Genomic DNA, 16953 nt, shown 5'->3' with positions numbered 1-16953 from the left:
TCAAACATTTTCACGAATTTGAGTGTTACGTCTACTTATTTTAAACTGAGCTCTATTTAAAACTTTTTTATAAGTTACAAACTATTTCGAAGACTTAATCATTTTTTGTGTTGTTATACTATTATATTATTATTACTTTTTATATTATAATATCACTCATTTTTGTACATTTTTTCATTAATTTAATTAAACACTGATTTTAAATTATATGAGAAAACATTGTAAAATTAAACAAACATGATACTTACTTAATTTCAGTTTGAAACTTTATCATTATTTTGATTGTAATTATTTCAAATGTAAAATGGTGTTACATTTTCTTATTTTATTACTCTAAGTAAATTTGTCTTAGATATTTTTTTTTCCTTATTTTAATTCACCGATAAATTGTCTAATTTTAACAAATTTAATTATTACAAATTCAAGCATATTCGAATATTAAATATGACCTAATTTGTCAGTCGAGCATTTTTTTAGATCATGCTGATAAAGATTTTATTTATTGTAGAACACTCTCGATATCTGGAAAACCCTGTTATGTCAAAAAATATTTTTAACCTTGGCATTATATATACACCTAATGTTAATTTGAATTCCTATGTCGAAGAGTTTCTTCTCAAAACCTTGGTAAGTCGAATTTTTTAGGAAAATTTATTCTAAGCCAATTCTTTTTTATTTAATGCATAGTTATTTTTGTCTTACTTTTAAAATTAAAATTATCACTGATGTTGAACTTAAACTTATTGTCAACTGTAATTACATACATATTTAATAGCAATCCTATGTTTCATGGCTCTACTTTTTAGAGTAATATTTTAGAATATATTTTTCTACTTTTTAGAACGTATTTATTTCTGAACTTATTATCTCGAAAATTCGCTATATCGAAATTTTTCTAGCGTCCCTTCAACTTTCAGATATTGAGAGTATACTTATAAGGCCAAAATGCTTCGTACCTCCCTGTACTTCCTTATTTTGAGTAATTACTTTGTAGGGTTAAGTTAGCAGCAGTGAATAAACCAACCAGCCATTGACGGGATTTGAACCTGGTTTGCTTGCTTCAGAAAGTGATCAGTCAATCTCTGAAATCATCCAAGCATTCGAAATGTAGTATCTTATCAACATCAGTGACTAGTCTATCTACTTAAGAGCATTTAAGTTTACAACTTCCACATCCAAATTTTTATTTTATTTTCAAGCAGACCCAAAAGACGATGAAATTCTTAGTAAAATATCGTAACTAACTCGTCTTTATGTAGGATCTTTCGAGTGAAGCAAGCCCTCATTTGAATGTTGGTGGAACAAAACTATAAATCTACATAATCGCGAAAAAAGTACAAAAACCAGACCAGTAGCAATTGTAATATAAAGTTGTCTTGATAAAAAAAAAAAAAAAAAAANAAAAAAAAAAAAAAAAAAAAAAAAAAAAAATACATCAAAAATTTTTTTTTCATTGATTGATTATGATTGATGTTTGCCATGTGGATAACAGGAATCGTGGTAAGCACAAATAGCATAAAGGTATCTTGATACAAAATATTACGTCAAGTTTTTTTTTTATTCTCATTTTTTTATTGATTATTTGTAACATTTGCTGACCTGCTAATCAGAGCACAAGCGTGCAAACTTCAACTTAAGCGAAAAACAAATTCAAAATAAATAAAATTTAATTTTTACATATTTAGCTTTTTTGTATTAACTACAAAATGCGAAGAAAAGAAAACAAAATCATTTTTTCAGTTTTTTTTTATCATAGATAGAATTAGCAAGGGAGAAAAAGTAGTTTTCTAGCTCCATTTCTCGAAATTTATGGCGAAGCACTTTTTCAATTGTATAACAGAGAAGGGTTTAGTACCATAATATAGTTTTATTCCCATTCCAGTTAAATAACATGAACTCCCTCATATTCTAGTAGTACATACAATACAGCACCTTGTAGCACTATTTCTCACTTAATTGTTCTAGTACATACAATACAGCACCTTGTAGCACTATTTCGCACTTAATTGTTATCTAACATTAATCGAAAGACATTCAATCAACGATGTCAAACCAATTTCACTTTACTGTATCATATCCAGCATACCAAATAAACTCAAAATTCTATTAACGAACTAAAGATTTTTCAACAGTAAGTGTAATATGCCCTCTAACCTCCTAATTTTGTACTTATTACTGACTGGCTGATAGAAGAAGTCAGTATATGAGTTGAAATGCACTATTTAAGCATCACTTACTTACTGCTTACAGTTGGAAGATTCATTAGAGAGTGTATAAATTTATGTAGAGGGTTTAAGAATTTACATAAATATATTTGGGAGTTTATACCGGGAATTCAGATATATTCAAAAATATTTCTTGGGTGCTTAATCTTTAAAGAAACGTTTAATTCTTAAAGTATTAAAATAAAAATGTGATTTCAGTATGAAGATGAAATACACTACTTGGCATCACTCACTGCTCACTAACTCTCTCGCTGTCAAGAACTGATATCACTGTTATAGACTCACTGTTTGAAGATTTATGAAATTAAAAGAATTAACATCACAGAGAGAGATTTTTGAGTTATGTAGAGAGTTTAGAGATTTCCATAGATAAACTTGGGGATTTATACAGGGAAATTAGGAATTAGTCTGTACAAAAATATTTCTCGAATGCTTAATCCTTAAAGTATTTTGAAACGTTTATTCTTGAAGCATTTATATAAAAACGTGACTTTTTCCACCACCGTTTTATTAGGGTATTTTATTATACATAAAAGATTTATACTGTTATGAAAAAGGGGCGTTTTTCTTATTAACCTCTGAAGTTCAACCGTACTTAAAAACAAACATTAGCTCAGCAATAACTCCTCTCGTAAATTCTACCTTTACTCTAGATCACGCCTATAATTCAGCGTGTGCATATCTCTTGTTTGATAATAAAAATGAACTACGCATTTGTTATATATTTAGTCCCCATGTCAAAACAGATTGAGAAACAACTGATAATTAATTATAACATCTGAGCCCTTCAGATAGCTGGCATATCAGGTTGAATGTTATCAGCTGACTGGGGTGAAATAAAGCCTGTAAATGTTTACTCAAATAAAACTTTTAATTCCATTCAGCGAAGGTCAGTCATAGTTAACGATCTGATCGGCGAAATTTCGTCACCATATCTGTCAGCAGCTGCAACATGGATTCTACAGATCTACGCGTCCTTATTACCCTTGGTGATAACCAAATCGTGCTGAGAGTGCAAAATATCTGTTAAGAGATTGATAAAGAGGAGCTACTTCGTCATTTAAATGAACCTTGAATAACCTCCAGCATGTCGCCTTTTACATGAAACTGTTATTTAAGAACTGGGTAGTATGTCAGTAGCAGGTATTAAATAACATTGCTCAACTATTTCATAGTAGCCTTCATTAAGGTAATAAAGAAAAAGTTCATTTGTTGTGATGCTTGCAATATTGACAGATAAATCTGCTGTTTAAGACTGTTAAAGAGTTAAGGATCGGAATAAATTGCCCACTAATATTTTTCTCCAACACACAAAGTCAAGGACGCATGTCCTTGCTACTTAGTATTTCTAATATATATGAAGTAAATAAACAGATGAACTTTGTATTTGACTTTAAATTTAAATAACAAGTTTAAACTTTATTTTATTTTCCACTCTTTGTTTATAGACATAATATCAGAGAGACGAAATTTTAAGAGCTAATTATTTGAAAATTCAATGTAAAGATGCTATGTGAAAATAAAGACACTATGTGCGTAACTTTAATAGTTTTGATTGGATTTTCAGGGACATAAAGTAATTGCTCCATATTCAGGTTAGGCATTCTGTTTTCGATTGCAGTGAATTTTTAAAATTGTCCTTTGATATTTTTATTGAAAGCACAAAATTGAATGCAAACAATTTGCACAAAACGCTTAGATAACATTAATTTCCAATTAAGTTCTTATTAATTATCATTATATGGGCAAATCGGATTCACCGATTCCACTCGATAATGTTTATCCCTTCAAGCTTATTTATAGAGAATTCAATGAGATTGCAAATCCTTTTCCCTTTTATAGGGAATTAAACCATATTCGTAACCCTAGATGCCAATGGTGATGCCTTAAATATGACACGCAATTAGAGCAGACGATATTTAAATTAAAATACGAAAATAAATTTTTTATTAAATTCAAAATTAAAATCAGAAATAAGCGCTTTCGCTAAATAAATACTTTTTTTCGATGTGGGTTTTAGACCGCAAAAATTAGAGGAAGGTGCAGCTGAAATCGAAAAAATATGGTCCCTATAGTTTAGACTGGAGTAGCGTTGGAACAGATAGAGCTCCTGAATACCAATTTTGCTTTTTGAATTCTTCTTACCTTTTTCTACAAGACTGCTTTTAGAATTTTTATTTTTAAAAACCTTTTCGATAAATTTTTTTTCCAGTTTTTCCTTTTTTTCATTAAAAATAACTTTTAAAAAATGGTGAAATGCTTATAAAATTTTTTAAATAAATAATAAAAACAATTAATTAAAATTACTTTTACATGAAATTGTCTTTGCATAAGCTACTTTTATTATTTGATTTTTTTTGTAATTTATTTATTTATCAAATTTTTGCTCGTTTTATTTTTTTTCTCCATTTTTTATGGCCTAAGTAGAAAAATGTAAAAATAATGCGAGACTTAAACTTTTGACCTCCTTTGGATTGAACTACTAGGACAGGGATGGCGAACCCATAGCACGGGTGCCATTTATGCCAACCGACACAATATTTTGGGCACTCCACCGATCACATTTGTTATTACACAAATGGTATTACACTATGAAGCATATGTAACAATTAAATTAAAATTCACAAAATAATAAACAATTATTAATAAAAAATTGACAATGCTAAAAAAAAAAAACAATTTATAACTATAAAAAACAAGCTAAAAATAAATAACTAGCAAAAAAATTAACAGTCCTGCTTAAACCAACATTTTACAACCTAATATAAGTTATTTGTCATCTAATCTGTAGCAACAGAAGCCACGCTGATGTTACTTTAAGTTGAATTACGCGTATAACTGAGACATTGCAAAATGTTTTTTTTTTCAATGTAAATGAAGAGTTTTGAGTTGATAGTATTTAGTACTATTATTTTCCCAATAAGTCAAAATTATTTGACGGCACATCTATGACCTCATCAAACAGTTTTTTAGAAAAAATGGCACGTTGGTGTATAAAGGTTCGCCACCCCTGTACTAGGACATAAATCCATCACATTTTCTAAAGGCAAAACTCCAAATTCATCAAAAAAGATTATTTAATTCAGGAACAAGTAAAGTTAGGATATGGATTCGTAACTTTATACAACGTAAACACTAATTAATTAATCTATTTGTATTTAATCACTAGAAAATCCAATTAAATCATAAGTTGTAGATCATAAGGTACTTCTTTTTTTTTTTTTAGCACATAGAACTTTGCAATGGAAAGAGATATTTTGCTTGGATGATTGTCGTAGATTGTTATTTAATTAATAATTAATAAAGGAGCTTTACTAGAGGAAATATTTTAGAGCAGAAATTTCAGAAGACCCTATTCCTTGAGTAATTTCCCCTCCATTTATAAATGAATATGTAGTAGCATCTTGTAAATGCGAAGTAACTGGGACCAGACCTTGTTTTTATGATCGAAATATTCCTGCATAAGATCGTTTTTAAATATATCTTCTTCAATAAACTCTAAAAATCAAGGTTTATTTACCAATAAAAGTGCTATATACTATTTGAATTCACTTTTGATATGTCCATTGAATAAAAGTCTTTTTCTGAAAAAAGTGTACAGATATATTATTTTAAAATTCACTTCTATAATTTTTTACTGAGTAGCTTTTTTTTGGAATTATTTTAGCAATTTTCTGAGCAGTTTTTTTTTCTTTGAATATTTTTTTGAACAAAAAAGGTTAAATTTTACACCTTTGAAATGCAGTTAATAATAATACAAAGAAAGCAAAGTGAGACTTAAATAATAAGGTTTCGATTAAACTAAAATCGGTTAGAAACAAGACTTAAATGAAGCAACTCCGGTTGTTATCGTACGTTGATCAGTAAAACTCAAAAACATTGCAGCATGTAACGTGCAAGGTTTAATCTTGCACCTTTGAAAAATAGTGAGTAATAATTTTAAAAAGGCAAAGTATGATTTATGTACTAAAATTTTGATAAGGCTGAAATCGGTTAAAAACGAGAATTTAATGTGACAACATCCCTTGTTACGTGTGTTGCTCAGTTAAACGCAGAAACATAGCAACATGGAACGCTCAAGGCCTTTGAAATATAGTGAATAATAATCCAAAGAAAGCGAAAGTTATAGATATTATAGTGGCGTAGCGAGGGGGGGGCATCATGCCCCGGGCGCAACTCACAAAGGGGCGCCAAATGGTCCGCAAAACAAAAAATTGCTGGATAATTTTTATTTTTATTATAATTGATTTCTAGAAAATATATTTTAAATTTAGTGCCAGTGTAATATAATAAATGTTAATTCGTAAATAAAAAGGTAAAAAAAGGAACACTAATAGTCTAAATCAAACTGTAATAATATATTCATAATAGAAATGGCATGTCTTTTCTACTGGCTGGGCTGATTCGACCTGTGTCTGTCAGCACTTCCTTATGGCATCTACTCTGTGTGGTTACATAAATTATCTCCTTTCTTGATTTGTCCGATAAAATAATATGTTGCAATAAAGATTTGCAGCGTAGAAAGTACAAACATTCTTCCTTTCAGAACACTATTTTTTTTATTTCTATAAACGCAATGTGGCTTACGCTGGTAATTTTAAAACAGTAACAATAACACTCTAATGTACTTACATGTAGTCACGGTCAACTAATCGTCTAATGCCAAAATCTTGGTTTTCTCGACGGGACGGTAATGAAGAAGAAGGAACTGAAGTTAACCGATCCTAGTTATATTCACCAAAAAATAATGCAGCGTACTGCTTTTGTTGCTTACTGTTTATTACATCAAATTCCGCTACACAATCATCTTTCGTAACATCTGCTGGTTTTAATAAATGGAAGAAAAAAGATGAATTGATTAGCCATGAAAGAAGTCCAAATCACTGAAAATCACTTACGGCTTGGAAAGAAACAGAACCAAGATTAATAAGTAGAACGGGAAATGATGTATCATTAGAAGCGAACATTCAGTCCGAAAAAGAACGGTGGCGAAATATATTTAAAGGAAAATTAGCTTGCTTGAGGTATTTAATTATACAAAATCTTCCTCTACGTGGCCATGTTGAAAAACTAGCACTTCAAGATGGTACAAATGTAGGAAACCTATTATCTTTATTTAGATTTGCAGCTCAGTTTGATCCGCTACTAGCAAATCATCTTAATAATGCCACAGGAACTCCAAAAACTGTCTCATATTTGTCACCACAGATTCAAAACGAATTCATTCATCTTCTGGCATCTACAATTCGAAATCAACTAATAAACGATATCAAAAGAAATAAATATTATGGATTTTCGTTTGACTTAACTCCTGATATCTCTCATCGAGAACAAATGTCCCAAGTCGCTAGGTATGTAGATGTTGATTTTATCCATAAAAAAAGTTTCCATCAAAGAATCTTCTTTGGGTATTATTGAAATACACGATAAAGATACAGCCTCGATCGAAAATACAATTTTAGAAAAATTTAATTCCGATGAAATTTCATTAACAAACTGTAGATCACAATGTTACGATAATGCTGCCGATATGGCAGGTCTGACATCTGACGTTCAACAAAGAATAATGGGGAAAAAAATCATAAAGCATTATTTGTAAATTGTGATAACCATTCATTGAATTCAGTAGGAGTTACTGCAGCTAAACAAGATCCAATCGTTGTGACATGTTTTGGAATAATTGAAAACATATATCTATTTTTCTCACGTTCAACGTTACGATTTAGCTCCAGAATAGCGTTATCATCGATGGGCTAGAGAATATAGTAGAACTATTAGAAAAATTAGCAGAGGACACTACCACTATAACTGACACAAGAAGTGAAGTTACAATTCTGTTGCAAAATATACTAACTTTTAGTTTCATAACTTAAGTTCATTTCTGGTGTGAAATCTTAAGAAGGATTGATCGTGCGCAGCTCAGATTACAAAATCCTAGAATGAATTTTAGAGAAGCGTTCCATGATCTTGAATCATTAACTACTGAACTAGCTGAAATTCGGAACAAGCTCTGTGAAGAGGCATTAGAAAAAGCGAAGTCTCTTTGTGAAAAATGGGATATTGATACAACAATACGGGTAAGAAAACGCCGCAAAATGCCCGGGGAATTGGCTAGAGATGTTGGTATTTCCGCAGAAAGTGAAATTTCTCGCGTTATGGAAAGCGTTCTTGATCGTCTCCAACAAGAAATATGTACACGATTAAGTGACCTTAATTTCAAATTTGCATTTCTACTAGACGTTGAAAATTTATTAAACAAGGATAATGTTGATAACGACCTTGGAAATTTTTTTTAAAAATTTGGGTGAATTTTATGATACAGATTTCAATGGAATAGAACTCGTTATCGAAATATGTGACTGCAAAATGTTACTCCGCAGTAGAAAAAAAATCGAACCTAAAACTCCATTAGAATTTCTTACTTTTATAATCTCGTATGGAGAAGATGATTTTCCAAACCTGAGAGTGGCACTTCAAATACTCCTGACTATCTCAGTATCAATTGCTAGCTGCGAACGTCCATTCAGCAAATTAAAATTAATTTTGACATATCTACGATCAACGATGGGACAAGATCACCTAAGTGACCTAGCATTTTTAAGTGTGGAAAGAGAAAAATTTGAAATGATCAACTTTGATGATATTATTGATAAATTTGCTTCATCAAAAGCGGAAAATTTATACATAGTAATTAGTTTTATTAATGTATTATAATCATATTATTAAATATATGTATCTCCTTAGAGATAATAAATATTTACTTTTTTATTGTTTTAAAACTGCGTGTTTTTAAAATATTTCTTTATAAATGTGAAAAATAAATAATAGGTATGTTTTGAACTAATTCTAGATGAGCATATACATTTCAAAATCTAGTCTAGTTTTCTCAACTACATTTTTTGTCTCAAATTTAAAGCCTAGCTTGAGCCTATGACTTTATTTATTTTACTTTATTTATTTATTTATTAATCTGTGAGTATATTTTACATATTATATTGTATGGTTTTCGAATGGGGGGGGGGCGCTAAAAAGGTATTGTGCCCCGGGCGCGAGTTAAGCTCGCTACGCCACTGTAAAATTCTTATATAGCTAAAATTGGTTAGAAACAAGATTTAAATATGAGCCATTCTTGTTGTTATCGTATGTTGCTCAGTAAAAGGCAAGAACATTGCAGCGTGGAACACAAAGGTTAAATTCTGCACTTTTGAAAGATAATACATAATAATAAAAAAAGAAGGCAAAGGTTGAAAGAGAAGATAATCGAGCTTGCCAGAACGAATCCCAGATCTAATTTGGCTTTGATCCACGTTATGTATGCAGATGTTGGTGGTATACGACTGCTTTGGGACAGGCTGATATATATATTTATGCAACGTAGTATATTTTTAGATAAAGGCAGATAAAATCTACTGCGTTAAGCTTTTAAACTGATGACTTTATTTGCGAACAATGTGAATCGGAAATAATTTACTATCATTATCACACTTTTTCTTTTATCTTTTAAATAAGAAAGAAAAAGAAAAATAATCTGAATGGGAGTGCACGTTTAAGAAGTTGAATCGGTGTCTGATAACCCAATAATTCAAAACTCCTACCCAGATATTGTCGTTTAGAAACTGATATTGAATTTCTGGAAAAGAAGTTCACGTTTTTATACAGATAGGAAAACGTGGTTTTGATTGGAAATGGTTTAAAAGTAGTCTTATATTATTCTTTATATTTTTTTTATCTGTTGCTATAAAACAGCGATATTAAAATTGTTTATCAACTTTCAATATTTTTGAGAAGATAGAGCTCAAAAGATTGGCTAAGGTGTCATATTTGTTCTACGATACGTTAGAAACTGACTTCAGAAATGAAACATGTGACGTCAAAAATTTACGTAATTGAATATCTGACTACGTTAGATAAATTATGTATACATAAAATAAAAAAACTTTAAATGCAGCTCTGATTCGAATAATTGAAAAATTCTACAATTAAAAGTCTCTTGTTTTTATTTACTTCATTTAAATTACAAATGTAACGATTTAAATCTGCATATTTCACAGATGTGTTAAATGTTAAAAAAGATTGAAAAAAAAATGCTTTAACTAATTACACAATATGTTTTTGAAAAAGAAATCAAAATTTTAGAATAATACCTTATGTGGTCCGAAATATTTAAAATATTTAATTCTAAACACCAAAATTCAATTATAAATGAAGAAAAAAAAGTTACTTAATATTTTGTAGTATCGTCTTTAGCTTTAACCAGACAGCTTCGACAGTCTTTTCTTCTCTACAACAGCCCATTTTGACTGCAGCCTTCAGTTTCTGTTATCTCTGGCCAAAATTATTGGTTTTAAAACCACTATTGCATTGCAACCACCATTTGCCATTTCTAAACTTTTCGTTTTTCCAATACTGTTCTAAGATTCTTCAAACGCTTGATAAGAACAATTTAAACAGTTGTCAACATGGTTGATTTTTACCTTGTAGATCTAGGTCATTAACTCGTAGCTTTATTGATTCTGGAATATCACATAAACCTCCCATTTTAAAACAAATTCCAAGCATAAAACACAGAAAATAATTATTTTTAAAATAATCGTCTGCAATAAATTTAAATTTCTTATATATAACCTATTCGTAAAATTATTAAAAACACATATTATCATAACATATTCTTACGATTTGAACCAATTAAATTAAATATTCTAATATTTTGAGACTTAAAAATAAATTTTAAATTATCTTTTTTTTAAAAATTAGAAAATTTCAAGCAAGTGTCGTAGTGTCGAAGTATCGTAGTCCTCCCAAAAATATCGTTTGCGGATATGCATAACGTAATACTTAATAAAATGTTGTTGTTTTTCCTTCTTCATGAGATAAATGGATTATTCTAATATTTTGAATCTGAGTCGTAGTGTAAAACAGTAGTACCTTGCTAATGCTGTTACAAATTAAAAATGTACATGATTTGTTAAACACTTTTAAAATTTTAAGGGTTTAGTAGTGGTTTAAAAATTTTAATCGGAATTGTAACGCTGCAACTATCTCATTTTAATTGCTTTTAATTTTTTAATTACCCCTATTAAATATCTCCATATAACACAAAAACGTAATGGTCCGACAAAGTTTTCCATCGTTGTTGGAACATTTTTATTGGCCGGAAAATCACATGGTAGGATTCAGTTTCCCCTTATTGAATTCCATATTGTTTTCGTTGTCATCAGGTACCTGTACTGATATTATTATGTTTTTGATTGTTTTTTAAATTAAGAATTTAAAACTAAGAGAATTGTTTTTTTTTTTTAATATAATGCAATTTTACGCTACAGTTTAAGATAAAGCTATTTAATTCGGTATCTAACATTATGATCCGCTTTACAATTATTATTTTTTGTGCAAATTACATTAATATACCTTTATAAATTACAGTTAAAGATATTCGTTAAATGATTTAGAGCTAAACGATCATGTACTATGCGATTTATACAAAAATGGTATTTAATATATCCGTCTGTTTGGTAAGCAAAAATATTAAATTACGATTGTGAACTCATTAAATATGTTAAAACAATATAATTTTAATTTCAACTATTATTTTAAAAAAAAGATTACTTAGAAAAATTGAATATGTTCAGTCATGTCTTAATAGATTCAAAAGGGAAATATTTGGACGTGGCATGTGTGGACAAAAGTGCAACAAACAGAATTCTTTATAGTACATTTATTTTAGGTAAATAATTTAGCTTTCGTAGAAAAAACTGTTTTATTCCAAGAATCAACAATTATTGAGAAGCAATCATCGGATTGGTGAGCAGTAGCGAACAGGGGGCTTAGCCCCCTAGTCAGTACTAAAATTGTTTATCAATTTTTAATAATTTTGAGAATACAAAGCTAAAATGATTAGCTCAGGCTTTGCACAAGCATCGAATTTCTTTAATTAAAGTTGAGTCCCAATAAAGCTTTACTCAATCATAAAATTCTTTTAAAATTTAAATTACGTAAAAGAGTGCTGAATAACAGCTGAATTCATTTTCTTAGAAAATAAAAATGTACTCGTATATTCTTTTCAAATAAAAATTAACAGCTGGATTTCCACTATTAAACGATAGGTTTTGTAGTAATTTAAAAATTCTGATCGTAGTGCCAGGATCGTAATCGCTTTATATTTTTTATCTGCTGCTATAAAACAGCAGTACTGAAATTGATTATCAAATTTCATTAATTTTGAGAATTTAGAACTCAATTGATTACGTCAGGTATCAGTTTACGTCAGTGATAAATCGGAAACAGACATTAAGAACTCAAATCTGTGACGTCAAACTTACGGAATTGTACAGCTTTAGTGGGATTCCTGCAAGTGGCATTGTGTGGATATCTTGACCCTGATTGGTTGTTGTAACGTGGCATTTGTTTGTGTTAGCAACTGTCCCTACCATTCTATTTCAAGTTAGCAAATCCTGTCAAGTATCAATTCTGCTTCTTTTTTTTCTTTTTTTTTTTGTCATATGCCTGTTTACGCAGTGGGCGGGGGGGTGCGATTGTTCCTGTTTTAGAGTGGCGCCATCTATGGCCAGGAATTCGACTTCTGCCACACCATTCACACAACCACAACCCGTTTATAGGGCGGGTCACATTCACACAAAAAGGAGAAAGGACATGGAACACACAGAGAGAGAGAGAAACATCCATGCCTTGCTCGGGATTTGAACACAAGACCTTTTTGATGCAACGACAGCTCCCTGCCCCCTACACAAGCCGGTGGGCATCAGTTCTGTTAAGTGACATAATCTATTTTCTTTCACAAAGAATTCAATTCTTTCACCAGATATTTCTTATTTAACATAAAGACATGCACGAAGCCATGTAGAACATTAATAAACCAATTAAGCATTGAAGTTGCCAGGTACACAAAACGAGAATATATGACAGTTACAATAAAATACATAAGCTAATAAATCTAAGCTAAGTAAAAGATGTAGAAAATAAATTTGAAGTGAGATACGGCATTATATTTAATTAATTTCGATTTAATTAACATTCTAACTTATGTGGAGAAACTTAGCTCAACTTCAACACACCATTTTGCTTATACTTATCAGATGGCACTGATGTCCTAGGTCACATGTGTGGGTATCCGAGATCTTCTTCTCGAAGTACAAGTACCCAATTAAAATAGTTGAATTCCAATAAAGCTTTAAGCATAAATTTTTGTTTAAAAACTTAAACAGCGTAAAACAGTAAAAAATAACTTCCACGCTAGTGTTATTACGAAATAAATATCTTTATGTTTTTTAAGTAAAAATTAACAGCTTAATTTCAGCTTTTGAACATTGTAATACATTGTCATAAAAATTCGCGTTCTAGAAAGAGTTGTCAAATTGAAACGAAATTTTACATCCGTAAGTACAACGTTGATATAAGTGATTAAAAAAAATCAAAGCAAAATGATCATTTATTGCAGAAAAAATTACAAATCATTTTTTTCTTTTGTAATTCCTGAGGAATTAAATTTTTAAAAAAGTCGTATGTTTAAAATTCGATTTCACAGGAAATATTGGACCGATTTCGTTCAATTTTTTTCTTTTTGCAATATATAATTACATTCTTTAAAATGATATAAAAAAATTTTATACCTTTCAATTCAAAATTTTCTCAAATAAAAAATAATAAAAAATTTTTTTTTGCATGAAATTATCTTTGGATAAGCAAATTTTATAATTGTGTGCAAACAATTTTCAATTCGCATAATTAGTTCCCGAGTTATGGTGAAATATGCAAAAAGTAAAATCAACATTAAGTGGTCCAAACTTAGAACCACTCTCCTGATCGAACTATCGGGACCATACTTACCAGATTGCAACTAGGTACCACCTATATTTTATTGCGGGGTCAAAAATAGGAATCCGTCGGAAAAAAAAGGTTGGTTTCTTCAGAGAAAGTAAGTCTTTGTGTCTGATTTCACAACTTAAAATTCGTCTGCACCAGTTAATTAGCATATTTAAGATCACCTCCTTGAACCATTAAGATTGAGTTCTAGTACATGAAAATCCGATAGTTAGATCAAAAGTTATTCAAGGTGATTCGTTTTTTCCCCCTATTTTTTATCGCACGGTTCTTTCAATTTTACAATATAAAATTGCCCGCCATTTTTCTTTTCTGATGAATATTGACACTGCAAAATATATCTATTTTAGTGTGACCTGTTTTTTTCTTCAGTTTCATTCTTAATTTATATAATTCTTTTAATTATGTGTTATTTTAACAATTATAGATCAACACAAATTCGTGATAAATATAATTAGTGAAATTTTATGCTATTTATCTAGTATTCATATACTCTCAATTTTCTTACACTGCTGTTTTTTTAAGTTCTTCTTATAGGGTTTAGCGATGTTGCTTTTTTTGTATTTATTTTAATTTTTAAGTGTTAATTAAAGTTTCGTTTAATATTAAATTTAAAAACAGTTTATGAAAATAAGCTTTCAAGAAACCCAGGGAAGAGAACAGACTTCATAAAATATTTTGTTTTTGTGAATGAATATTCAACTCTAGGAATCAAAAAATACTAACGTTTAATAGCTTTTTGAATGCATCGAACCATAGTTTAATTTTATGGCAGACAAAACTTCTATTTGACACTCAATTGTCTTGTTAGAGCATTTGTTAGCACTGTGGAGGACAGCATACTTAGTTGTCATAGTTTTAGCTTAAGAATTTTATCATTTTCTATAATACTTATTGAATATATATATTTTAACAAAACACTCCCGATTATATCAACTAACCCCGTGTACATAGACAGTTCACATAGCTTAGTGATTTAATAAAAAAAAAATTAGAGCCTTGGTAGCTCAATGGTTAGAATATCGGACTCCGATCTGGAGGAGCTAGGGTTCAATCCTCGACTCTAAGATCCACCGAGTACATGCAATATACGTGTTCGAATCCTAAGTCTTGCTGTCGGTCGCTGATCAGCACCATGGGTACACGGATCTGGAGAAAATTTTCTTCCCCTTCAGATCTATATCTAAATTAAGGAAGTGGCCTTACGAAAGAGTGATGCTGCCATCCATCCGTGGGGTTCAGAACGAAGAAGTGCTTTCGTCCTTGTGGTGCTCTCTCGTCGAACGAAAGACGTACCTTCCTGGCTTAATTTGCAAAAGGCAGATTGTTGTCCAAGTGCACAAGTCATTTGAAACAACAGTATAATAAATTCAGGCAAGTTATTAAAATTAGGACAAGTACTAATTTTAATAACTTCAGTTTGAAGTTATAATTACTTAACTTATTACTCAACTTATTACTCAAATTATAGTTAACTTATAATTTGAAGGCGTTAATAATTTAATTTTTAATTTTGAGCACAATTTAAACTAAACTTTAAGGAAGTTTTTTATTACTATCCCAAAGAAAATTGGCACATAAAACGCTTAATAAATCTGTCACCTACATTGCACCAACATGCTCTAGCTACCTGCCAACGACAGTTTCTCGAAAATAGCCGTCTCACTGAAACACATTTTTTATTTTAATATTTCATCAAATTATTGTAATCATTATTATTCTTTCTACCAATATAGAAATGGTGAAAAAAAATCCTTTATATATTTTAGGGCTTAACAGAAAGAAAAAATTTTTTAGTTGATTAAAAAAAAATCTTTGGTAGTCCCGCTTAAATATTAGAACCTTTTCACTTTGTGTGGCAAGCATGTGAAATAATAGAAGGGAAACAAATCATAGTACACTTAAGTTTATAAACATATAAATTAATAAATAACACATCTGCATGATATCCAGCAGAAAAAAATATTCTTACAATAATTTTTATTTCAGTTAAAAGATTTATTTAAATATTTGAAACAAATACATTGTTGTAATCATACAAAAACATGGCAATTGTTTTAAATTGGTGGCAAAATAGAATAATAAATATCCCGAAGATAAAAGCTCATTTAACGTATTTTTAAACATCATTTATTTGTGTATGATTAATGTTTTATTTTGTTAGTAATGTCAATTAATAAATCAATAACTTATTTTGTCTTAAGGGATTTTTTAAATTTTCTTTTTTGAGTAATACAAATTGCACTATAATTAGATTTGGAGAATATTATATTAATTTATTTAATAATAATGAGATTCCACATGAAATTATTTTAATAGTAAGTTGTATATCAGATACGTTTTAGTTAGCTACTATGTTGCATGTTGCTCATTTGTTTTGTAAAAGGGCTACAATTTAAAAAAAAATTATCTTATTTTATGTTTTAAATACAGATTGAACAACCAATTTATAATTTATAACGTATTTGTGGCTCACAAGGGAAACTAGGGAAGTGTGACTCGCCAATTTTGAACTGAACTGGTGGGATGTATGCCTTATGAGGAATAATTTTACGGGGCAACATTCGTTTCGGCACATAGAAGGTCCTGTGCGAAATAAAAAATAATTCAATATATAGAAAAATCGTTATTTTATTACTTCAATGCAGACTATTAGTTATTGTAATTGTCTCATAATCTAGTTAATTTGTAATTAATTGGGTAATTAATTAATTTGCTAATTTATAAATTAACTAACATTCGTTTTGGCCCATAGAAGGAAGGTCCTGTGAGAGATATAAAATAATTCAATATATAGAAGAATCGGTATTTTATTACTTCAATGCAGACTATTAGTTATTGTAATTGTCTCATACTCCAATTAATTTGTAAGTTATACTTTTTAAGTTCA

The sequence above is a fragment of the Parasteatoda tepidariorum genome, chromosome 3 (assembly GCF_043381705.1).
Source record: "Parasteatoda tepidariorum isolate YZ-2023 chromosome 3, CAS_Ptep_4.0, whole genome shotgun sequence".
NCBI classification, from domain to species: Eukaryota; Metazoa; Arthropoda; class Arachnida; order Araneae; family Theridiidae; genus Parasteatoda; species Parasteatoda tepidariorum.
Note: the sequence above shows the minus strand (reverse complement) of the source record.